The sequence below is a fragment of the Kogia breviceps genome, chromosome 4 (assembly GCF_026419965.1).
Source record: "Kogia breviceps isolate mKogBre1 chromosome 4, mKogBre1 haplotype 1, whole genome shotgun sequence".
Lineage (NCBI taxonomy): Eukaryota > Metazoa > Chordata > Mammalia > Artiodactyla > Physeteridae > Kogia > Kogia breviceps.
In genome coordinates, this window is record NC_081313.1 from 70,989,473 (window position 1) to 71,017,426 (window position 27,954).

Sequence of the window (27,954 nt, forward strand, 5' to 3'; positions counted from 1 at the left end):
TCTATTATTTTGTTTATCTTCTCAAAGAACCAAGTTTTAGTTTTATTGATCTTTGCTATTGTTTTCTTCATTTCTATTTCATTTATTTTGCTCTGATCTTTATGATTTCTTTCCTTTTACTGACTTCAGGTTTTCTTTGTTCTTCTTTCTTTACTTGCTTTAGGTGTAAGTTTAGATTGTTTATTTGAGATTTTTCTTATTTCTTGAAGTGAGATTGAATTGCTATAAACTTCCCTCTTAGAAATGCTTTTGCTGTGTCCCATAGGTTTTGGGTTGTTATGTTTTCATTGTCATTTGTTTCTAGGTATTTTTAAATTTCCTGTTTGATTTCTTCACTGATCTCTTGCTTATTTATCAACACACTGTTTAGCCTCCATGTGTTTGTGTTTTTTACAGCTTTTTTTCTGTGATTGATTTCTAATCTCATAGCATTGTGGTTGGAAAGGATACTTGATATGATTTCAGTTTTCTTCAGTTTTCCAAGGCTTGATTTGTGACCCCAGATGTGATCTATGCTGGAGAATGTTCTGTGTGCATTTGGGAAGAAACTGTATTCTGCTGCTTTTGTGTGGAATGTCCTATAAATATCACTTAAATCTATCTGGTCTATTCTGTCATTTAAAGCTTCTGTTTCCTTATTTATTTTCTGTCTGGATGATCTGTCCATTGGTGTAATTGAGCTGTTAAAGTCTCCTACTATTATTGTGTCATTGTTGATTTCTCCTTTTATGGCTGTTAGCATTTGCCTTATGTATTGAGGCGCTCCTATGTTGGGTGCATACATATTTATAATTGTTATATCATCTTGGATTGATCCCATGATCATTATGTAATGTCCTTCCTTATCTCTTGTAACAGTTTTTATTTTAAAGTCTATTTTGTCTGATTCAAGTATTGCTACCCCCATTTTCTTTTGATTTCCATTTGCATGGAATGTCTTTTCCATCCTCTCACTTTCAGTCTGTATGTTTACCCAGGTCTGAAGTGGGTATCTTGTAGACAGCATCTATACGGGTCTTGTTTTTGTATCTGTTCAGCCAGTCTGTGTCTCTTGGTTGGAGCACTTAATCCATTTACATTTAAGGTAATTATCGATATGTATGTTCGTATTACCATTTTCTTAATTGTGGGTCTTTTTCTTCTCTTGTGTTTCTTGCCTAGGGATGTTCCTTTAGCATTTGCTGTAATGCTGGTTTGGTGGTGCTCAATTCTCTTAGCTTTTGCCTGTTTGAAAAGCTTTTGACTTCTCCATCGAATCTGAATGAGATCCTTGCTGGGTAGTCTTGGTTGTAGGTTTTTCCCTTTCATCACTTTTAATGTATCCTGTCACTCCCTTCTGGCCTACAGAGTTTCTGCTGAAAAATCAGCTGATAACATTATGGATATTCCTTTTTATGTTATTTTTTGCTTTTCTCTTGCTGCTTATTAATATTTTTTCTTTGAAGTTAATTTTTGTTAGTTTGATTATCATGTGTCTTGGTGCATTTCTCCTAGGGTTTATCCTGTATGGGACTTTCAGCACTTCCTGGACTTAGGTGGCTATTTCCTTTCCCATATTATGGAGGTTTCCGATTATAATATCTTAGAATATTTTCTCATACCCTTCCTTTTTCTCATCTTCTTCCGGGACACCTATAATTCGAATGTTGTGGGGTTTAGTGTTGTTGCAGAGGTCTCTGAGATTGTCTTCAGTTATTTTCATTCTTTTTTCTTTGTTCTGCTCCTTGGCAGTTATTTCCACCATTCTGTCTTCCTGCTCACTTTTTTGTTCTTCTGCCTCAGTTATTCTGCTATTGATTCCTTCTAGTGTATTTTTCATTTCAGTTATTGTGTTGTTCATCTCTGTTTGTTTGTTCTTTAGTTCTTCTAGGTCATTGTTAAACATTTCTTATATTTTCTCACTCTGTGCCTCCATTCTTTTTCTGAGATCTTGGATCATCTTTACTATCATTACTCTGCATTCCTTTTTAGGTAGATTGCCTGTTTCTTCTTCATTTATTTGGTCTTGTAGGTTTTCACCTTGCTCCTTCATCTGTAACGTATTTTTTTGTCATCTCGTTTTTTTTGATGGGTGGGACTGTGTTCCTGTCTTCCTGGTTGTTTGGCCTGAGGCTTCCAGCACTGGAGTTTGCAGGCAGTTGGGTAGAGCTGGGTCTTGGTGCCGATATGAGGACCTCCAGGAGACCTCACTCCAGTTAATAGTCCCTGGGGTCTGAGGTTCTCTGTTGGTCCAGAGGTTCAGATTCAGTGCTTCTGCTACCGGAGCTCAGGCCCAATCCCCAGCCCTTGAACCAAGGTCCTGCAAGTCGGTCGCTCAGGGGTTCCTCCCATCCACTGTGTGTCGAGGTCCCCCACCAGCATCTTGTATGTGCCCTAGTTGTGAGGAGATGCACACTCCGTGTCCTCCTACTCTGCCATCATTAGAGTCTGTCACCGTATCTCTTAGTCTTCATCATACTTAACCACTGTCTGAAGATACATGATTATTTATTTGCTTGTTTGTTTATCAGTTATACCAAGATCATAAGCTCTACGAAGGCAGGGGATTTTTCTTGTTCAATCTTCTATCTGAGGGCCTTGTACAGTACCTAATACATATTAGGTACTTAATAAATCTTTTTGAATGATCAATGAATATGTTCCTTCCCCTCAATTAGATGTCTTAAGTAATCATTTACCTACCTTTAAAACATTCCCAGTTCTTTAATAAGCCATATAAGATGTTTTTTAAAAACCTTACTGTTTTTATGTTATAAAACCTACAAAGGTGTTTACTAAACTTTTACTCTGTATACGGTACATTAAGTATACTTGAGTTTGTTGTATAGTTGTCAACAAGCAAATGAAGATTGCAATGGGCCAGGCCCATTACATTTGTTATAATCTATAATCTTTCCTCATTTCATGAGCTGTGTGTTATTGATTCCATTTTAGAGATGATGACACTGATATTCAGAGATATAATTAACATACTTGATATACTTAAGGTCATATAGTTAGTAAATGACATAACTGGGATTTGACCCATCTGGCTGACCCTGTGTATCTTTCCCTATTAAATCCTCTAAACACTAGTTTACAAAGTACCAGATGAACAAATAGGTTTGAGTCTTGTTAACCAGTGAATTTCATTTAATGATACCTTATTGTTATATTGGCATGGAACCATCTTTAAAAATTAACACAGTAGCTAATCTCTGTGTTTTTACTTATACTAAGTAATAGCAAATTCACACATTTATCAGACTTAAATAAGAATTTTAAACATATTTTGTGTTTTGTAATGGCAAATTCATTGTATATCCCCTGGATAAGTGTAATTCCAATAGAAGTCTGCAAGTTAGTTATAAATCTACCAAAAAAAAATGGAAAATAGTAGAAAAGTTACCTTTCTAGTCTGTGCATGAGGAACATATATTAGAGCATTCTTTAAAATGGAAATTGTTAATTGATTTATTCCTGAATAGTTAGGAATCATATTTAGGAAGAAATATAGACTTCATCAAATTACATAATTCTCTAGTTGATGTTCCAAGATATCATATTTTCAAGAAAGATATACATACAAATACCTGTTGTCTGTCTCAGCTAGGAACCTACAAGTTAATGAATAGTGTTATTCTAGAGGAACAGGAAGGAAATAAAGCAGTTACTTCTTCAGGCTGGAAATTGCTTGTTGAAATTAGTCTTGATGACTTGCTAACATAGTAATATGTGTAAATAGTGATTTCAGTCTGCATATTAGTGGGCATTGCATTGTCTCCCTCACATATATTCTTCTCTCAAGTCAATTGTGTGGCAGACATGAGTTTTTATTGGAATTGATATGATTCCTAGCCCCATAGGTGGGGCCAGCTAACTCTAAATTAAGATAATTCTGTCTCCCTTGACATAGTGATTGCTTCTGGAAGCCAATAAGCAAATGACATTCTTACTGCCACAAATACTGTTCCAGGGTGGGCAAAAACCTAAGCCAGTCCAATGATAACAAAGTTCAGGTTGTAAGAGATACTAACTCTCTCCTGTGTATTAACCAGAATGCATGTGGCTCAGGTAGGATTGGCAGCCCCTCTCCCTGCCATGAGGAGGGCCAGCCTAGCAAAAAGCCTGTCAGGTGGAAGTGAACAGTGCAAGAGAGTCATAAAGAAGCAGGTCTGCCCTGATGAAACTCTGTGGCTCTTCCAACCTCTGCACACTTTACTTGTATGACTCGTTATTTTGGCTGTTTTGAGCTGGGCGTCCCATCACTTGAAGCTAAAAGCCTCATAAGTGGTTATTGAAATTACCTCTGATTCTGTTTTCTCTCTCAGCCTCCTCAACTGTTCAGGTGCCTAAGGCTTCTGATTATTTTTCCCCTATTTTTCCTGGTTTTGTCCCCTTGTCTCCGTTCCTACTGGCTTACTTTGGGTCCTTCTGTTTTCGTATCTATACTGCTGCACCAGCTTGCTAATAGGTCTCTCTAATTTTAATATACTTAATAATTTAAAGTTTTTCAAAGGTTCCCTATTTCTTCCAGGTTAATACTCAAATTCCTCAGAAATCATCAGGAAATTTTGGCTAGCTTCTGCTTTTAAAATTCATCTTGAAATCGAACATAAACTGCTCTGGTTGTCTGAATGTAATATGTTTTATTCTCTTTAGGCCTTTGCCTGTTTATTTTCTGAAATACTCTGCCATATTTTGATCAAACAACTCAGCTAAAATACCACCTCTTTGGTAAGGTGTTTCTTAATTGTTTTTTTTTTTTTTTTTTTTTACTTCCTGTATGACTAGTTGCTCATTCTTCAGTGTTCTTATGGCACTTTACACATACATATATCAACACTTCCCACATTGTGTTGTAATGATTTGTTTATAGTTTGATCTTCCTTCTTGACTGTGACTCATTGAAGGCCAGGTCTGGACGAAGACATTGTTTTCCTCCCAACTCAGCCTAAGGCTTTACACATAGTGTACACATTTAATCAATGTTTGCTGATTATGTGAATAAAGGACTGAATTAGTCTTTGTGGTTATTATTTCAAAACATGCTGTCAGAATACACATCTACAGGTACTGTCCTAAAAATGAAAACAATTCAAAAGGACTTGGTAACTAATGTCTTGTATTTTACAGGTTATTCTTCATGGACTTTAAAACAGCTGTATGCAGAATTATTGCTTATTAGCTCTCTTAAATTTAGACTCATTTTAAGAACTATAACTTTCATTTTTTTTCCAGAAAGACTTCTCTTAGTTTAGACTGAAGCAGAGCCAAAAGACAAGGGGAGCTCTAAGGTCTACTTGTCTGTATTTACTTGGTCTAAAATAGCACTGGACTTTTGTTATGTGAGGTTTTCATATGATTTGAGAAAAAAAGTTTTAACCTGCTGTTTTGTTTGAACAGTGATGGCAAAAACTAAAAATAAAACAAGATTCCAAATGTGTGTATGGAAATTAAAACACAGTTTTAGGCAATTGCTGTAAAAACTTCCACTCTCTTTATACACCTTAGACTTAGCCGGAGCCAGATCTGCCCACAAAGGAGACGTTTAACTGATAGGTCCTCTTTATGAAAGGCCTTTTCCAGGGCCCACATCTTGGGGGGTTTGGGGAAGGGAAGTGTGTGGTTCTGTCTAAATTTCATCCAGGACTTCTCTCCCTATCTGACCCTGGAAATTGCTGCAATTTTAGCTTCCTGTGGTAGGCAGTAAAAAAAAAACTAAATCAGAAATGGTAGAAATACACTTAACCAAGTACAGGGAGTTTCTATGATTCCTATGCTAGAGCCAACTATGTATTCATAAGCAACACAACATAATTCTAACTTACACAAGGCATCAACCATAGTAATTCAAACTTCTCTCTGGATGAGCCTTGAAAATAGCTTACCATCAGGATCTACTATTGGTGAGATATATTTTTATTGTTCATTTTTTAAAATAAGAAAACGACATTTATTTGTAGAACACTATTCAAAAAACATTTCTTCTAAGGAGATGTGTGAAATAAGGGGTTGTAGAACAACAGTGTGAATGGGAGGTATAGGGCAGGTGAAGCCATTTGAATAGGTTGCCATAAAAAGAAAGGTCACAATGATTCAGCCGACTAAGTAGGCCCTAACTAAGAATACCACAGAACTGCTTGTCTGGCTGAGAGGGCTTTGATGGAAAATGACAAATGAGATTGACAGGGGCATCTGAACCCTTGCAGCTGTTTCATTTCAGGCATTCTTCTCCAGGATGGCTACCGTGTGGATTTAAGAAGCTGTAGACAGCAGTCATTTAAGGAAATGGATACCAAGGCGAAATTGTCTTAGAATGCAATCTAGAGTAGAGGGTTAGTTTGGCCAGAATATGCAGATCCCAGCCATTCACCAGCTGAGTGCCTATCCTCTCTACTGGTTTGCCTTAACACACTTTACTGCTCTGGGTCACCCCTTACCTGCAGAGAAAGGTAGTTTCCTAAGTACAGGTTGTTAAACTGTCTTACCTGCTAAAAATCCCACACTGATGTAAAGCAGTATAATATAATACAAAAAAAATAGGTATTGGAATCAGAATGGTTTTAATCATGGCTCTGATGTTTTCTGACTTTGTGGCTATAGGCAAGTTCTATGAGGCTCACATTCGTCATCTGTAAAATGGGAATAAAAATAATAATGTAAAATTTACAGAATTATTATAAGACATACTTGATAATGCTTATAAATGACTAGGTACACTTTGAATTCTTAATTTGACTAACATGGCAACTAATATTATGTTGGCTTTCAACCTTATTTAGCAGTTAGACCTTTTTATTAAAATACAATGTTATATTATACACACACTTATATACATATATACACACACATATATACATACACACAAACATATATACATATATACACACATGTACATATATACACGCATACATGTACATGTATACATGTATATAACAGTTAAAAGCAGTATATTACTATAATAAGTATATTTTGTAATTTCAAATCAAATTATTTTTAAAATAAGCAAGGACAAAAGTAAGCTATGATGAAAATAAAAATTGGATAAAAATAGCAATAATAACAAACAGTTATTGAGGATGTGTGATGCATCAGGGGTGAATTATCTCATTAGATCTCCACACAATCTTAAAAGACAGTTACTGTTACCACCATCATTCCCATTTTACAGAAAAGGCAGTGGGGCCAGGACAAGCAAATTCATTTCTCTAGATCCCATAGTGAAGTGGGGAGTCAGGATTCCACCCAAAGTAGTATGCCACTAGAGCCTACGTCTTCCAAATCTCAGTGCCTCTGCAGCCAAACTATTTTATATTTTGTTTTATATTCAGAGTATTGATAATCTTGACACAGAGATAAGTAGTGGCAAATTGTCAAAACAATTTAAATAGTTTCCATGAAATCTCTGAAGACTAACTATATTAATGTATACAGTTTAAAGGAGATTATTAGGTTATTTCCTTTTCAAAGTTAAATCACTACTTTCTAATAACTTTTCACCTCCCTTGAATGGTGAAGGTTAAATTTGCCTGAATTGGTGTATGGGTTTCCTAGCCAATCATTAACTCATTAGTTCATCCAAAAATGTTTTTTGAAGATATGCTAGGTGGCACATCAAGTTAAACCTTTATTGCTTGTTGAAAACTTATTTTCAAATATAGCTTGAACTATAATGGTATTTCGAATGAAATTATTAAATTATTTGCTAAATACGTCCAAAGGTAAAGGTATAATTTTATTACTAATGTTCTATATGAATCTTAAGCATAGTAATATGGTGACTCTTCATTACTTAGTTAAGCTCATTATAATTTGAGAGATGTTTAGCTATTGTGTTTTTAGATCAGGGATATTTCGGGAGTGATATTTTTTACTTCATATAGTATTTTTAAACCATTACCTGATCATGGGGCAGCTGGTAAACCTCTATATTAAAAACTAAAGTTTAGAATTCAGTACTCAAATCATTACATTTAACACAAAAGTTTGCCTTAATAAGATTAACCGTTTTTATAACAAGATCCCACGATGTCTGCAAAATACTGGCAATTGTATAATGAAAATTAAAATAACGTGCATGCTATATAAGCAAGTCATTGGAAGAGGGAGTGCATCCCAGTTTATAAATATGTTTTTTCCTTAGGTATTTGTTGGCACTGATGTATCAGGAGAATCTATCTTTCTATTTATGTATGTATGTGTCTGTTTATCTGTTTATCTATCTACTTATCTATCTATCTCTTATTTGAACTTGAGTTTTGCCTCTGTTAGCCCTGATTTATGCTCTCTCCACTACTTTGAATTACTTTTATGTACTCTTTTTCTTGTTTTGCTATACATATTCATAAAATTAGCTTTTGTTTCCCTCCATTTTCTCATTTCTAGTGACCCTTGAATACCTGTTATAAGTGATGCTCAAAATGGAATACCTATAAGAATCATCTGGGGAACTTGTAAAACATGTTGACTTCCAGATCTCATCTACTGAGGTTCTGACTCTGCAGGGTTGGGCTTGAACCCCAGAATCTGCATTTCCCAAATGTCTCCCATTAATTCTGATGCAGGTGGTCTTCTGAGCACACTTTTGGGAAATTCCTGCTGGAGTGAATGTGTAGAAATGGCATGAAAATGTAGGTTGACATATTGCAGACATGGATATGGTGAATTTCCAACACTAGAAAATATTGAAAGACTGTGATATCAAACTTACAAAGATAAAATGAATGGTTTCTTATATGGGACAAATTGCTTCTAATTTACATACCTTGTAAAATGGAATAGAAGGCAGAAAAAAGTTGAATATGATTGTGCAGGATGGTTGCTGTAAATTAGTTATAAATGTACATGTATCTTTTTATCCAAAGAAACTTAAAATGATTGGACGGTGGCCTAGTAATTTTTCTCTCCTGTTTATCTCCATCCTTCTCTGCGTGTGCTGCCCAACGCCCCGTGCCCAAATATTATAAATAGTTAATAGAGGCTATGACCCCAATAAAGGAAAAATATATAGAGATGAGGAACACTTAATTATAATTCAATGGAGATTTCTAGATTCTACTTTATGTAAAGTATTGATTCTATTAGGTTTTAAAAATTGGTATAAATTTAGAATGTAATTTTCTTGGGATCAGTTAAATATTATTTTTTTTCCCTAGGATTTGAAATCCCCTTTTGCTTCTTTCCACAGATTTTTTCTTTTTTTGTAGTTTTAAACATTTCCAATCTGATTTAAAATATCAGACTGCTTAGGTGATATCAAACTACGATCACTGAAAATTTTTCTGAAATATCTATATTTCCAAGGGCCATTGGCATAAAGATTCATTTAGAATTAAAATAAAGGCAAAGGATCTATAAATATAAAAATCAAAACGTTTTCCTAAATAGAAAAAAAAATCATATACCTATTTCTTAGGCAATTTTATTACATGTTGCATTGATACATGGCAGTGAAACTATGAGGAAGATTTTGGAATTTATGAATTAGATAAGATTCTAATGACCAAATAATTCTGTCTTCTCAAATAATAGAGAAAATGTTAAATAATATTTAAATCAAACTGACTAGGTTGAATTCATCTGTCCAGTGAGGAACATTTCTCTTGCCATAATTTAGCTTGAATTGTTTTTATAGAGACTGGATTTTCTTCACAACCACAATGCCCTTTTTTATATTGGCTTTTGGCTTTTATTCTGAGGCAGACCCTTTTAAATTTAAACATGATCTGTTGTATTTACTTTGAATGCCAATATACTGTGTATTACCCACCAAGTGACTCTTTCTTTCTGCTATTCAGAATTAAATAAACCAAGACGCAACACATGTCTTAAAACCACAATAGTTTATTTATAAGAAGAAAGACAGCCCATCAGACTTTCCACAGGAATTTAAAAAATCCATCAGGGACTCAAAGCCTTTACTTTCTTTCCATTCATATAATTTTGGTTTTGGCTTAACACTTAGCACAATATTCACTTCAAAAGAATATCCCTTGCATTTAAAGTAAACAATCATTGTTCTACACAGACTTTTAATTTTTCCCTTCTGCCCTTTGCCACTTTTCTTCTCTCAGTCCAGTTCTTTGCTAGCATTATGTTAGAGTATGCCAGATATAAAATCCCTTTTTAGTTTATATTTTGATATGAAGACTAAATCGTGAAAGATCAAATTGTTATATTTTGTTTCATTTCCAATTACTCTTGACATCTATAGTTTCTTAACATTTTAAAATGATACTTTGATTATAGGGGATGAGATAGGACAAAATAACTGCAATTAGAATGAAATAGATTCTGGCTTTAGAAAGGAAAATTCAGTTTGAACATGATGCAAGGCAATGAGGTTTCATTTTGGGTTCAAATTCTTTGGGACTGGATAAGCCAAAACATATGATTTGGGTGGCCTTAGTCTCATCCAAAGTAGATCTCATAAAATAACTTCAAACTTCACTGCAAGAGACATGGTTACTAATGACCAAATGAGGGTCAACAGTAAATATCCATAAATTGCAAAGTCCTATTTCTTGATTTTCTGTCTCAAGAAGTTTACAAATTGTGAATCTCTGTATGCTTTGATCACTGAGGCTGTCTGGAATACATACAGGTTCTTTCTTTTTCTGGCCCATTGGAGTCATGAACAATTGAAAATGTACTTCAATTTCAGGGTTACACTGGAAGTCCTGAAATCCTACATTTCCTATCAAGAAGTCATACTTAGTCACACAATGTATGTGATATAGATAACATCTTTTACCAAAACACAAGGACTTGCCAAATGAACAAAGAGTTTGCTTTTATGATGAAAGTGTTAGAAGTTATACATTTGCTTCAAGAAAAGAAAAAAAAAACAAAACACCTTATTGACTTGTGGAAGTTGCTGTGCTAAGTGCTGGATAACATACAGTCTTGGCCCTTAGGCAGTTTACAGCTTTGCAGTTTATTCTTCCTTGCAGGTAATAACCTAAGTCAGATACTCCCTATATTAATATTCTGTTCCCAAAGGCCTTTTGCAAAGAGAATCTTATATGCATTAAAATATGTAATTTATAAATATATACCTTATTACAGAATATATATAAGTACATGCCTTGCCACTTAAAATATTATAAATTCTAGTGTTGCATTTATCCATGCATGCTATGTGGAAGTCTTGTATGTATGGTACTTATTACTGTTTCCCCAATGTGTTCTAAATTAACACACACTTATGGACTGGCCTTGCTCTCTTGCTCTCGTTGATCTCTCTCAAGTCATGATTATAATGCAATAAAAGGGAGGTATGAATAACCTGAATACCACTGAAATAAAAGGAGCTTATACAGAAAGAATCGCAGAACACAGGAAGAAAAAGACTCCTTTGAGGCAGCTACTATATTTCCTGTGACTTTGCTTCCTGCTGTTGTGCCTGCAGCCAACACTTTTGTGTTTCTTAGTAAATCCAGTATGTTACTCCCAATTTTCTATTATATGCAGTGAAGCTCAGTGTTTAGGGTTGTGGACTCTAAAGTCAGACTATTTTGCCACTTTTTATCTAAGTAACCTTAGGGAAAAAAATTTACCTATTTGCCCTCTGATTTTCTCACTTGAAAAATGATGTTAATACCCATCATTAATTGAATCTAAGCAGTACGAATTTTTACAGTTAACTACTCTGAAGTCAGGTTGACTCTTACAACTGATGGAATGTCATGATTTAATTGGTAACACATTTTTTTTTTTCCCTTTCTTGGTGGTACATAACATGATGGCACATCTAACCATGGATATAGTGATGAAGTATGATAATTGGAACTTCCTTATAGGGTTCTGTGTAGGATTAAATGAGTTAATGCGAATAAAACACTAACACAGTGCCTTGCAGTAATTGTCAATTATCATATAATGTGCCTGATGGAACATGTTGCTTAAGATTGAGTCTAAGAGAGGGCGATGTGTGTGTGTTCTTAGGAAAAATAGATAGACTGTGGTCTTTATTATTATAAAACTCAGTTTGGATGGGAGCAGTTATTCTCTCTAACTTCTTCAGTAGATTCTAAGCTTCCTAAAAGTAGAAATTGAGTCTTTTATGTTTAGCAGCTATTAGACTCTCACGAATGTGGTTTATATTCAGTAGATGTTTGTGAAGCATAGAACTCCTTCCTTGTTTACTTACTTTCTTTTATATTGGCAAATTAAGTACTAAAGGGTCTTATAATTAGTAGTTGAAAAATAATTACTGGCTTAAATGTGTGGTCCCTAATAAATAAAATTATTTCTACTCAGTCATGCTTTCCTCAGAATTTTATAAAAGTTCTCTCTTTAGCAAACACAGTTAAAATTTCCTTCCATTTGTTTGATATCTGCAAAACTGTAACTTAAAGCAGGAATTGATTAGCAAATAGATTTACTTATACATTTACTGAAGGATTTTCAGTAGATCTCAAGCATAGAATCAGATCCATCTTAATGATTCATGGATTTCTTACATTTGTTATAAATCTTCAGCATATGTATATACTCCTGTTCCTTTTTCTCTCAGCTTCACCAAAGACCTGGGAATGCTGGGTAATCTCAAATTCTTACCTTACCATGCATATTTTACCATTGTATCTATTGTTTCCCCATGATTCTTCAAAGAAATTGCTCCATTTAAAAATTGTCCTTTAGAAAACAGCAGTTCCATCAATTTATGCAAGAGAGCATAAAAAATGGGCTTTCTGCAGACTCCCACTGGACCTGAGGGGTGATAAATTTCAGCAAGCCAGGGCCTGCAAAAAGAAAGCAGAGAGTATATGAAGGCAACCCCAACCTTGGAATAATGAAGAAAAATATATTGGAATGGGAGGGAACACTCTGGTAGGTTTGGCAATGAGAATAGGAGAGTTTCTAACTCTTATATCTAGGGTTAATAAACGTTTTCAATAGAAGGCCAGATAGCAACTATTTTAGGTTTTGTTGGTCATTTGGTCTCCATAGTGACAACTCAACTTTACCACTTTAGCTCAGATGCAGTCACAGACTATGTAAAAAAACTGAGCATGGCTGTGTTCCAATAAAACTTTATTTATAAAACTTGTGAGAGGCAGGGGCCTAGACTTGAACTTTGGGTCATAGGTTGCTGACTCCTATTATACAGGAAGACATTATCTCCATATTTTAATGTATTTATTAAAATATATTGAGCACCTATTATTTGCTTGGTATTGTGATATTTAAAAAATTCTAAACTACTTTTGTTTTCCCATATGGCAGGCTCCAGCTTTTGCTCATCTTTCCACTTGGCTCACATTTGTATGTCTTGTTTTGTTCTCAGGTTGTCTCTTTTTCCCCATGACAAGCATTTTTAGACAAGAGCTAGTCCCATTGTCTCATACATACATTTGAGCCTTAGGTAGGTCTTGAGATAGTAAACTTCATATCTGATGAGCTCTTTGGAAAAGTTGGACTTAACAAAGTGAGGAGAGTGAAAACAGATGGTGTCTTTGTGATAAAGCACACTTTTCATATGTAAGTTGAATTTCCTTCCTCTCCACCTACACAATTGCTGCCAGAAGAGGAGTTGTGTCCTGCATGATATTTGGAGACTAAAAGTAGGTTTTAAATTGGGATACCTGGGACCCTGTATCACTCATTATTATTTTTTTTTCTTTTCTTTGGCAGAGGTCGTTATGTCTATAATGAAATAAATACCTTTGATATACCTTTGATACCTTTCTGAGATCCTTTAATTTGCTTTATAATTCATAACATTCCACATGTGGCCCAGAATAAGTAGTCAACAATGTTTGTTAAAATAACGCTGTTGTATTATGCAAGGCCTCTGAGGTTTGCCCTTGCCACTTATGTGTAACTAATGTAATACCACGACATTAGATATGAATTCCATTTTTTTTTTTTTTTTTTTTTTTTTGTGGTACGCAGGCCTCTCACTGTTGTGGCCTCTCCCATTGCGGAGCACAGGCTCCGGACGCACAGGCTCAGCGGCCATGGCTCACGGGCCCAGCCGCTCCGTGGCATGTGGGATCTTCCTGGACCGGGGCACGAACCCGTGTCCTCTGCATTGGCAGGCGGATTCTCAACCACTGCGCCACCAGGGAAGCCCTCCATTTTTTAAAAAAAGAAATTTTCAACATGTTCACTGCACTGATTTGTCCTTCCAGGTGGACTGGAGAGGTAGAGACAAATTTCATGGGGTACGTTCTATTACATTCCTAGAGAATATATAAGTACTTATGACTTCAAGTTTTCCACAGAATTGTAAATTATTATTTCCGTCTTTGAACTAGCTATTGGCACTCCTGCAAACTTCTTAGACAATACAAAAATTCTTTAAAAGTCAAAAAAATTTTTATTCATGTAATACACAGCTAAGCATTATGTATATTTTTGTTCTTTTTCTGCCTACTACTGTTTATGTATTAGATACTAGTATTGTTTCTATGATTAGATGCTTCTCAAGCATGTCTTAAATTAAATTTCCATATGTTTAAGGCAGTGACTTACTAATGCATAATTTTGGCATTTGTATGTATTTTATTCCATTGCAAAATTCTATAGCATCTGTAATTATTTAATGATCAAAACAGTTACTTGATCTTGTCAATATTGCTAATTCTAACTAACATATGAAAATGGAGATGTCCTTTTTTTCTCTTTCACATATTAATTATCACACTAAATTAAAAAACAATAAAAAAAAGTTTTCATTCTCAAATAATTATTGCTTGTCATCCCAACCTGAGAAGCATTGAGCTAAGTGGAGAAGTGTTACTTTTCCAAAGACAAAAACTCAGTTTACACTTAGCACTTGGAATTCTTCTGATAAGAAACTCACCTGGAAGTTAATAATAGTTGCAATTTCTATGTCTCTAACAAGAGAGGAGAACAGTTGCAAGACGTCTGGGTGTACCCAGCCTGATGACACTTGGATTCTAGTTGAAGCAAACTATGAAAAATGCCTGTTAAGGGCTCTAGAATACTTTCCAGAGGCTCAGTGATAACAGTATCACCATATTTCATCAATCCTGAGACATCTTTCCACATTTTATTTAACACTGCTGTAATGAGGATGTCTTTTATAGTCAATAACACTTAATATTAGATGAAGTAGGATATTTAAAAGATAACAGTTACTGTTTATTGAACATCTATATCTAAGCCACTGTTTTAGACATTTTACACAGGTTATCTTTAATAACTTATGAGATCTTAAAAATGAGAAAGCAGATGTCCAGAGAGGTAAATAGCTTGTCTAAGTCACAAGGTTAGTAAGTGTCAGAACTAAGATTCAAATTTGGATCTGTCTGACTCTAAGGTCCATGCCCTTGACCACTGTGCTACATTACTAACACGACAAAAGGGAAAAAAGGAAAATGGCTATGTGGACATAGGAGTGCTTCTCAGAACCAATGAAAAGAAATGCAATTAAGTTTCAGGAAAAGATGGACCAGGAATTAGAACTATGTCAGGCTTTTCTTAGCTTTCTCTTTGTTGTGTCACTTCTTCCTGAACAGATGCTTTCTTCTTTCTTTTTGCAGGCTGGCTTTCTCTACTTTGCCACATGGCAGAAATTTGCCTTTTACATCATCCAACCTATTTAAAATAGCTTAGTATCCAATAGTTATGGAAAAGGAAGGAGGGAGTCACCCTGTACTAATGTGAGAGTTGGGATACACTGCTGTCAATTGGAAGGGGGTTCCAGAGAATGAGGAACTGTTAAGCCATGGAATGGGCAGATTCCATATCTTATCTGTTCAAAAGTCATGGAGTACACATTCAGTGTGTCATGGACTCTCACAAAATGCACAAGAATGTGTGTAGTTGGTTCTTACTTTGGAACAAGCCAGTCTTCATTTGATGCAACTAACTCTTGGTACAGGTAGCCCTGTAGTTCATTCCGTGACTTGGATATGCACACAGTCTCTTCATGATGCCTACTAATATTTGAAGCAACATCTGCCAGTAAATAACATGGAAAATAGGGCTCTCTATTTTAAGGAAGCAGAAATGACTGTGAAGCTAGGGAAGCTTCATGGGCAGTGTGAAACTTAAACCTTGTTCTGAAAGGTATATAGAGTTTAGATGTACAGAGAAGGGGGAGACCATTTAAGGTGGGTGAAGGGCAGGCTTACTTGCTGAAAAACATTATAAATAGGCTGGGCATATCCAGGAGTAAATAAATAGGTTAGGTAGGCTGTATTTTATGAAGATTTGAAAGTTGTTTGGAAGTTAGTTTGTAACAGATTGTGTAGAAATGTGACAGAGACTGCATAGCTATCCAATAAATCCATTTCTTTTTGATACTGGGCACATTTTCTAAACTCCTTTGCAGATATCTTGACTATGTGACTGATTCTGGCCAATAGAATGTGGATGGGAGGACTGACTCACAAAAACCTCCAGTATAATCCTCCACTTTCTTTCTCATTTGCTGATTTGATTTTGTATCTACGTTGAAAATCACAGAACCTCTTTATGTCTTGTTCCTGAATGATTGCATGGAGCAGAGGCCCTTTCCCTAGTTTCAACTGGAATTTACATTAGTCAGAAATAAATTCCTATTGGGATTAGCCATTGGAAAGTGTCGTTACAGGAGCTAGCCAATACAAGAACCCAGTGGTCCAGGCTAAGGTGTTTGACTTTTATCTCATAACTGTGACAAGGCTTTTGAGTAGAAAGCCAGTAGGATGAAATAAATGTTTTAATAAGATCAACGTGACAGAAGGGAGCAGGACAGCTAAAAGCAAGGATAGATTGTAGCCTGAGTTCCTAGATAAAGGCAGTTATTCCAAAATGAGATGAAAGAGAATCAAGGGGTTTAAGCCACATAAGGACAAAGTTCTATGCAGTGAATTTCAAAATTACCAAAAATCTCAGCAATGCCAAGAGGCCAAATCTTAAGAAACAGCCAATTAATTTGATATATAGAGATTAGTAGTGATCTTTAAAATGCTAGCATCAATGAAATAATAAAGGCAGGAAATAGATTATGGTGGGTTAAGGAAGAAATGCATAGTATTAGGAAAAAAAATTTAATTTTGAAATAAGCTGTTAATTTTGACATAAAAATTATGTTTTGTAAAATTTCAGATTGATTAATATCCAGACAGCCATTGGTTGGTTTCAACAAGTCTCTAGGACAGTGCTGGCCACTATAAAGCATTCTCCTATTGTCTCATTCTGCCTTACTCCTTACTCCATGATAACAAACACTCATGGGTCCTGGTCCTCCCGTTCCCACTAAGGTGACCTTGGAGTTCTTCTCAACACCAGGCTCCAGGTAGCAATTCCCAATTCATTAGAGGTGGCAGTTGAACTCATACTTCTTCGCTGTGTGTTTTACTTAATCTTAAAATTTTTACCTTTTTGAGGGTCATAGGAGGGAGGCTGAGGAGGAATAATACAAATACTACTTAGTTATACGTGACTGGGTTGTGTTAGAAGTTTCTCAGACCCACGGCAGCGAAAATTTAGTATAATTCTGCACTCATTTCTTGTCTGATTATCAGGCCATTTTCTTACATCAATTTTCTCCTCAATTGGCGTCATTATTATTCCATTGTCTTTCAGTATCATGCTTTAGGGTCACTCAGTTCTTTATGGCTGTCATCACTATTATTTAACGATAACATTTACATAGAATTTTTTCCTCGAAGAATCCTTTAGTATACCTTATTTCATGTAGTTCAGTAGATTAAAGGAAAACTATTTGAACTCCTCTGTCAGACTTTTTTTTTCTTTTTTTCCTCTTAGGAGTTTCTGTATGTGGGACTTCGTTTGAGCTTGGGCTCTGTGCCAGCTGGAAGCTAGACTGATTTCTGTAAGTGGAGCCACAGCCCTTATAAGTTAGTGTAGCATTACAGTGGTTTTCTGTTTCCCATTAGGCATTTAAGAAGAAGCACTCAAATGTGATCTGCATTTTGTAACATACAAATGTTCTGTAGAACATTGGTAGTCCCAGGACCAGTTATAGCAATATGGGAAGCACAATTAAATGGTATTTTTTCAGGGGCATAGACCTATGTGAAAATGTGACAAGTTGAATACCTTGATCTTTGTTTAAAAGCTTCTATGCCATGAGAGAAGACCTAGGATGCCACTTTTATCATCCATTAAAACTATAGTAAAAATTATTTTCTGCAAATTAACAATTGGTCACTTGGTGGGAAAAAGGTGAGAGGATAAGATAGAAAACCTGAAAGTTTACCCAACAAGAAGTGCTGTGACAAGAACATTATTAGGGCTCAATATATATTTATACTTACTGCCTGAATTTTGACTGGGCCAAGAAATCAGAAAATTCTTGAATTGGGTGGGATGACATGAAGATATTTAAAGACTGGATAGAAGACAGAATTTTGTTTATAGCTGGCCATTCTTAGTTAAATTATGTTGACAAAGTGAGATAACACTAATAATAAACATTTAATGGGTGTTTATTATATCAGGCACTCTTTGTTGTAAGTGCATTTGATGTATTATAGGCTCTTTCAAGCAAGAATCAATTTAAATTAGAGAAAGTATTAAACTTTCTTCAAAAGAAAATATTATTTAAAGAATATATATGCTTAATAATATGCACAGAACTTTAAGACTATTGGTTCTCACTTAAACATAACCCTAAATTATCCCAAACTCCTTGCTCTAGCTCATTGAAATCACTGGACTCTTATGACTCTTCATTATTTTATTACTGTGTCAACTAGGCTTATTTTCTCTGTGTGTTTCTGTATGCATGTGTGTTTTACACACTAAATGTGAGAGTTAAGGAAACGCAGTTGTCTAAAGAAAATTATCTTAAAGAAATATGTAACTAATTTCATCATGAAGAGAAATCTTACATGAGTTATTTCTTAATTCTTGATTCCATACAGATTTTTTTTAACTGAAGTATAGTTGACTTACAATATTATACTAGTTTCACTTGTACAGCATAGTAATTTGATATGATATCAATATTATCATTAATATTGACTATATTCCCTATGCTGTACATTACATCCTTGTAACTTATTTTATACTTAGTAGTTTGTATCTCTTAATCCCCGTCACCTCTTTTGTCCCTCCCCCCACCCTTCTAGCCACCGGTAACCACTAGTTTATTCTCTGTGAGTCTGTTTCTGTTTTGTTATAATTGTTCATTTATTTTATTTTTTAGATTCCACATATAAGTAAAAACATATAGTATTTGTCTTTCTCTTTCTGACTTATTTCACTAAGCATTCTATCCTCCAGGTCTATCCATGTTGTCACAAAAGACAAAATTTCATTCATTTTTTATGGATGATTAATATTCCATTGAAAATATAATATATACCACATCTTCTTTATCCATTCATCTGTTGATGGAAACTTAGGTTGCTTCCATATCTTGGCTATAGTAAATAATGCTTCTGTGAACACTGGGATGCATGTATCTTTTCAAATCAGTGGGTTTTTTTTTTCCTTAGGATAAATATCCAGGTATGGAATTGCTAGATCATATGGCAGATTAATTTTTAATTTTTTGAGGAGGCTCCATACTGTTTTCCATAGTGGTTGTACCAATTTATATTTGCATCAACAGTGCACAAGTGTTCCCTTTTCTCCATATCCTCACCAACATTTGTAATTTCTTATCTTTTTGATAATAGCCACTCTGACAGATGGGAGGTGATATTTCATTGTGGTTTTGATTTGTGTTTCCCTGATGTTGAGCATCTTTTCATGTGCTTGTTGGCTGTCTGCATACAGATTTTTATTATTTGAAAAAAACATTAAAGATACATGGATTTTGATGCTTCTTAGGTATTTTTGGTAGAAAAATAGGTATTCAGATTTTTTTGAATTACTTTTTGGGACTGGCATTTTTGTCTTGCATGAGGAAAAGGAAAAAGTCTGGATTTTCAATATACCATCTATTATTTGTCTTAAAATATTTTCATTTTAAGAATTGCAACTCCTCCTGTTTTCTGGTGCTGCATTTTGTATAGGTTTTTCTCCTGGAATTAGTATAAATTATACTTTTGTGGCATTGTTATGTACACAGATACTGTTTTTTCTGTTTTACAAAGCATAGTTATATAAATTTGCTTAATTAACTAAGACATTTAAAAAAATATATTGGTTCCTGAAGGAGTTGGCCTTTAAAATAATGTTGAAATGACATATTAACCTTAAGAGAGTAACACTTTGTTTTAGATACATGTAAAATTCTGAGTAAGAGGTACATATGAGTGCAGTGCAGAATTTCAAGTTTCTAGACATCGTTTGAGAGGGACGAAGGTCAATTCCTTTCTCCAAAACCATTACCCCAGTCCAGGCTAATGAAGAGCTTTTCCTTCTGGAAAATTATAACTTCATTCTAACCTGGTATATATAAATGTGGATTCACATATTGCTCCTGGGAATCACATCTTCCAAACAGATTTTACATTACCATCCTAAAACTGTGGTGAGCTCCCTCCTTATGTGGGCCAAGTGTGGCAACGATGGTTTATGTAGTAACTTCCTAAATATGTTTCAGTGCCTTAGGAAATTGAATATCATAGACCCGTGCTTCTTAAACTTTAGTATTTATATGGATCACTGAGGGAACTTATTAAAATGCATATTCTGATTCAGTAAGTCTGGGGTGGGACCTGAGATTCTGCATTTCAACCAGCTCAGGCGATGCTAATGCCATGGCTCCATTTTTCACACTTGGAGTAATGAGGCCATAGAAAATGATTAGCAAGCAGGAAGAATTGCCTTATTTTGAGTCTTGCTCAGTAGTGGTCATCTTCCCTTACTCTGTTCTTTCCACTGGTTCTGGACTTCTGGTTCCTGGTAAACATCCTGGTGTGCCTACTCAGGGCCCTCACACATAGTCTCTGAAAAAATTCACTTGTCACCTAGCCCATGCCCACCCTTGCATCTCACCTAAGCATCTTTTCCTCAGGGAAGACATTCATTCCCTTCAAGCCTGGGCTAAGGATTACCGTGGCACATCAACATCACTTTTAAAAATAACAATTTTGGGAGGCGGAGTCAAGATAGCCATGTAGGAAGATGCAGAGTTAGCGTCTCCCCACAACTAGGGCATCTGCCAGCTGCTGGTGGGGGACTCTGATGCCCAAGGAGATGGGAGGAACCCCAAAGTGAACCAGTAGGACATAGGGGGATTGAGGGGGGAGGAGAAGTGGAGGCCAGACAGGATCAATGCCCCTGAGGCTGGGGAGATCAGGAGAGGCAGGCAGAAGGGGCCCTCCAGAAGGAACGGGAGAGGAGTGGAGGGCGACTGCCCCACCCACTCGGGCTGGGGAGCCTGCTGAGCTACCAGGCTGATCCACTGCCCCTCCAAACACCCCTCCAGGCCATGTGGGTCCTTGAGGGCATAGGAGGGAGGCTGGGTGATCAGGAGAGGCAGGCAGGAAGGGCCTTCCTAGACCGGAAGAGCAGGAGAGGAGAGTAGGGCATTTGTCCAGCCCACTCGAGCCCAGAAAGCCTGCTGGGCTCCCAGGTGAGGTACTCTGACCTCTGAGACCAGGGGTGGGGGGCATGCCTGGGCCCCTTCTGTTCCTTGAGCCTTAGTTAGCCCCATCCTCCTTTTCCAGCCTTGTGGGTCCTGAGCATTGGCTCCACCCACCACCCAAAGCTTGCCCTTGCTTAGGCCCCGCCCTCCACAGCCAAGGCCACCTTCCCCCACACTTTTTTTTTCTTTTCCCTCCCCCTCTTTTATACTATTGTGATACTGATGTACCTTCTGGTTGTTGATTCATCTATATTTTTATTTTTATATTCTTCCTAATATATCTGTTAGTTTCCTAGTCTAATTTTATTTTTTACTTGGTTATTGTTGTGGGTTTTTTTTTTTGCCGCCCCAGACGGCATGCAGAATCTTGGTTTACAAGCCCGGGGTCAGCCAAAGCTCCTGCAGTGGAAGCTCTGAGTCCAAACCACAAGACTAAAAGAGAACCTCAGACTCCAGGGAGTATTCATTGGAGTGAGGTCTCATGGAGTTCCTCATCTCAGTACCAAGACCCAGCTCTACCCAATAGCCTACAAACCCCAGTGTTAGAATCCTCAGGCCAAACAACCAGTAAGACAGGAAAACAATCCCACTCATTAAAAAAAAAAAAAAAAAAAATGAGGTGGCAAAAAAATATGTCACAGATGAAGGAGCAAGGTAAAAACCTACAAGACCAAATAAATGAAGAGGAAATAGGCAATCTACCTGAAAAAGAATTCAGAGTAATGATAGTAAAGATGATCCAAAATCTCGGAAGTAGAATGGAGGCGTGGATTGAGAAAACACAAGAAATGTTTAACAAAGATCTAGAAGAACTAAAGAACAAACAAACAGAGATGAACAACACAATAACTGAAATGAATAATACACTACAAGGAACCAATAGCAGAATAACTGAGGCAGAAGAACAAATAAGTGAGCAGGAAGATAGAATGGTGGAAATGACTGCCAAGGAGCAGAACAGAGAAAAAAGAATGAAAAGAATTGAAGGCAGTGTCAGAGACCTCTGCAACAAAACTAAACGCAAAAACATTTGAATTATAGGGGTTCCAGAAGAAGAAGAGAAAAAGGAAGGGTCTGAGAAAATATTCAAAGAGAATATAGTTGAAAACTTCCCTAACATGGGAAAGGAAATAGTCACCCAAGTCCAGGAAGCACAGAGAGTCCCATACAGGATAAACCCTAGGAAAAACACACCAAAACACATATTAATCAAACTAACAAAAATTAAGTTCAAAGAAAAAATATTAAAAGCAGCAAGGGAAAAACAAAAAGTAACATACAGAAAAATCCCCATAAGGTTATCAGCTGATTTTTCAGCGGAAACTCTGCAGGCCAGAAGGGGGTGGCAGGATATACTTAAAGTGATGAAAGAGAAAAACCTACAACCAAGATTACCCATCAAGGATCTCATTCAGATTCGATGGAGAAGTCAAAAGCTTTTCAGACAAGCAAAAGCTAAGAGAATTCAGCACAACTAAACCAGCTTTACAACAAATGCTAAAGAAACTTCTCTAGGTGGGAAACATAAGAGAAGAAAAAGACCCACAAAAACAAACCCAAAACAATTAAGAAAATGGTAATAGGAACATACATATCGATAATAACCTTGAATGTAAATGGATTAAATGCCCCAACCAAAAGACACAGACTGGCTGAGTGGATACAAAAACAAGACACATATATATGCTGTCTACAAGAGACCCACTTCAGACCTAGGGACACATACAGACTGAAAGTGAAGGGATGGAAAAAGATATTCCATGCAAATGGAAATCAAAAAAAGCTGGAGTAACAATACTCGTATCAGATAAAATAGACTTTAAAATAAAGACTGTTACAAGAGATAAGGAGGGACACTACATACTGATCAAAGGATCAATCCAAGAAGAAGATATAACAATTATAAATGTTTATGCACCCAACATAGGAGCACCTCAGTACATAAGGCAAATGCTAACACCCATGAAAGGAGAAATTGACAGTAACAAAATAATAGTAGGGGACTTTAACACCCCACTTACACCAATGGACAGATCATTCAAACAGAAAGTAAATAAGGAAACACAAGCTTTAAATGACACAATAGACCAGATAGATCTAATTGATATCTATAGAACATTCCACCCAAAAGTGGCAGAATACACTTTCTTCTCAAGTGCACATGGAACATTCTCCAGGATCACATCTTGGGTCACAAATCAAGCCTCGAAAAATTTAAGAAAATTGAAATAATATCAAGCATCTTTTCTGACCACAACACTATGAGATGGGAAATCAATTACAGAAAAAAACTGTAAAAAACCACAGATACATGGAGGCTAAAGAGTGTGCTACTAATAACAAAGAGATCACTGAAGAAATTGAAGAAGAAATTTTAAAAATACATAGAAACAAATGATAGTGAAAACACAATGACCCAAAACCTATGGGACGCAGCAAAAGCAGTTCTAAGAGGGAAGTTTATAGCCATACAATCTCACCTCAAGAAACAAGAAAAATCTCAAATAAACAATCTAACCCTACACTTAAAACAACTAGAGAAAGAGGAACAAAGAAAACCCAAAGTCAGTAGAAGGAAAGAAATCATAAAGATCAGAGCAGAAATAAATGAAATAGAAATGAAAAAAACAATAGCAAAGATCAATAAAACTTAAAGCTGGTTCCTTAAGAAGATAAACAAAATTGATAAACTCTTAGCCAGACTTATCAAGAAAATAAGGGAGAAGACACAAATCAATAAAATTTGAAATGAAAAAGGAGAAATCACAACTGACACTGCAGAAATACAAAGGATTATAAAAGACTACTACAAACAACTATATGCCAATAAAATGGACAACCATGGAGAAATGGACAAATTCTTGGAAAGGCAGAATTCTCCAAGACTGAACCAGGAAGAATTAGAAAATATAAACAGATGTATCACAAGTAATAAAATTGAAACCATAATTAAAACTCTTCCAAAAAACAAAGTCCAGGACCAGATGGCTTCACAGGCAAATTCTGTCTAACATTTAGAGAAGAGCTAACACCAGTCCTTCTCAAACTCTTCCAAAAAATTGCAGAGGGAGAAACACTCCCAAATTCATTCTATGAAGCCACCATCACCCTGATAAAGAAAACCAGCAAAAGATATCACAAAAAAAGAAAGTTATAGACCAGTGTCACTGATGAATGTAGATGCAAAAATCCTGAACAAAATACTAGCAAACAGAATTCAACAGCACATTAAAAGGGTCATACACCATGATCAAGTGGGATTTTCCCAGGGATGCAAGGATTCTTCAGTATACACAAATCAATGTGATATACCACATTAACAAATTAAAGAATAAAAACCATATGATCATCTCAATAGATGCAGAGAAAGCATTTGACAAAATTCAACACTCATTTATGATGAAAACTCTCCAGAAAATAGGCAAAGAGGGACCCTACCTCAACATAATAAAACCCATATATGACAAACCCACAGCAAACATTATCCTCAGTGGTGAAAAACTGAAAACATTTCTTCTAAGATCAGGAACAAAACAAGGGTGTCCACTCTTGCTGCTCTTATTCATCATAGTTTTGGAAGTCCTAACCATGGCAATCAGAGAAGAAAAAGAAATGAAAGGAATCCAAATTGAAAAAGAAGAAGTAAAACTCACTGTTTGCTGATGACATGATACTGTACATAGAAAATCCTAAAGCTGCCACCAGAAAACTACTAGAACTAATAAATGAATTCAGTAAGGTTGCAGGATACAAAATTAATGCACAGAAATCTCTGGCATTCCTATACACCAAAAATGAAAAATCAGGAAGAGAAATTAAGGAAAAACTCACATTTACCATTGCAACCAAAAGAATAAAATACCTAGGAATAAACCTGCCTAAGGAGGTGAAAGACTTGTACTCAGAAAACTATAAAACACTGATGAAAGAAATCAAAGATGACATAAACAGATGGGGAAATATACCATATTCTTGGATTGGAAGAATCAATATTGTGAAAATGACTATACTCCCCAAAGCCATCTACAGATTCAGTGCAATCCCTATCAAACTACCAATGGCGTTCTTCACAGAATTAGAGCAAAAAATTTTACAATTTGTATGGAAACACAAAAGACCCCGAATAGCCAATGCAATCTTGAGAAAGAAAAATGGAGTTGGAGGAATCAGGATCCCCAACTTCAAACTATACCACAACCCTACAGTAGTCAAGACAGTATGGTACTGGCACAAAAACAGAAATATAGATCAATGGTACAAGATAGAATGCCCAGAGATAAACCCATGCACATATGGGCACCTAATTTATGACAAAGGAGGCAAGAATATACAGTGGAGAAAAGACAGCCTTTTCAAGAAGTGGTGCTGGGAAAACTGGACAGCTACATGTAGAAGAATGAAATTAGAACACTGCGTAACACCATACACAAAAATAAACTCCAAATGGATTAAAGACTTAAATGTAAGACCAGACACTATCAAACTCTTAGAGGAAAACATAGGAAAAACACTCTTTGACATAAACCACAGCAAGATCTTCTTTTGACCCACCTCCTAGAGTAATGCAAATAAAACCAAAAATAAACAAATGGGATTTAATTAAACGTAAAAGCTTTTGCATAGCAAAGGAAACCATAAACAAGACAAAAAGACAATCCTCAGAATGGGAGAAAATATTTGCAAATGAAACAACAGACAAAGGATTAATCTCTGAAATATACAAACAGCTCATGGAGCTCAATATCAAATAAACAAACAATCCAGTTAAAAAATGGGCAGAAGGGGGCTTCCCTGGTAGCGCAGTGGTTGAGAGTCCGCCTGCCGATGCAGGGGACACAGGTTCATGCCCCGGTCCGGGAAGATCCCATATGCCACGGTGTGGCTGGGCCCATGAGCCATGGCCGCTGAGCCTGAGCGTCCGGAGCCTGTGCTCCACAACAGGAGAGGCCACAAGAGTGAAAGGCCCACGTACCGCAAAAATAACAACAACAAAAAACAAACAAACAAACAAACAAAAATGGGCGGAAGACTTAAATAGACATTTCACCAAGGGAGACATACATATGGCCAAGAGGCACATGAAAAGATGCTCAACATCACTAATTATTAGAGAAATGCACATCAAAACTACAATGACATATCACCTCATGCCGATCAAAATGGCCATTATCAAAAAATCTAAAATGGTTCTGAAGAACCTAGGGGCAGGACAAGAATAAAGACGCAGATGTAGAGAATGGACTTGAGGACACGGGGAAGGGGAAGAGGAAGCTGGGATGAAGTGAGAGAGTGGCATGGACATATTTACCCTACCAAATGTAAAATAGATAGCTAGTGGGAAGCAGCCACATAGCACAGGGAGATCAGCTCGGTGCTTTGTGACCACCTAGAGGGGTGGGATAGGGAGGGTGGGAGGGAGAGGCAAGAGGGAGGAGATATGGGGATATATGTATATGTATAGCTGATTTACTTTGTTATAAAGCAGAAAACTGACACACCATTGTAAAGCAATTATACTCCAATAAAGATGTTTAAAAAAAAAATCTAGAAACAATAAATGCTGGAAAGGGTGTCGTGAAAAGGGAACCCTTCTGCACTGTTGGTGGGAATGTAAATTGATACAACCACTATGGAGAACAGTATGGAGGTTCCTTAAAAAAACTAAAAATAGAACTACCATATGACCCAGCAATCCCACTACTGGGCATATACTCTGAGAAAACCATAATTCAAAAAAAGTCATGTACCACAATGTTCATTGCAGCACTATTTACAATAGCCAGAACGTGGAACCAACCTAAATGTCCATCGACAGATGAATGGATAAAGAAGATGTGGCACATACATACAATGGAATATTATTCAGCCATAAAAAGAAATGAAACTGAGTTATTTGTAATGAGGTGGATAGACCTAGAGTCTGTCATACTGAGTGAAGCAAGTCAGAAAGAGAAAAACAAATACTGTATGCTAACACATATATATGGAATCTAAAAAAAAAAAACACCCGGTACTGATTAACCTAGTTGTAGGGCAGGAATAAAGAGGTAGACATAGAAAATGGACTGGAGGACATGGGTTGGGAGGGTGAAGCTGGGGCGAAGTGAGAGTAGCATCGACATATATACACTACCGAATGTAAAATAGTTGGCTGGTGGGAAGCAGCAACATAGCACAGGAAGATCAGCTTGGTGCTTTGCAATGACCTAGAGGGGTGGGATAGGGAGGATGGGAGGGAAGCTCAAGAGGGAGGGGATATGGGGATATGTGTATGCATATGGCTGAGTTGCTTTGTTGTGCAACAGAAACTAACACAGTATTGTGAAGCAGTTATACTCCAATAAAGATCTATTAAAAAAAAATAATTTCACTTGTATAGACTTGGGGAATGTCTGCTTTTCCCATTAGATGGAAAGGTCTATGGACATGATAAGGTCGTTGACACAGGAACTTATATCTATCCTCAGAACTTCCTTTAGACTCTGGCAAGCAAAGGCCTGGCC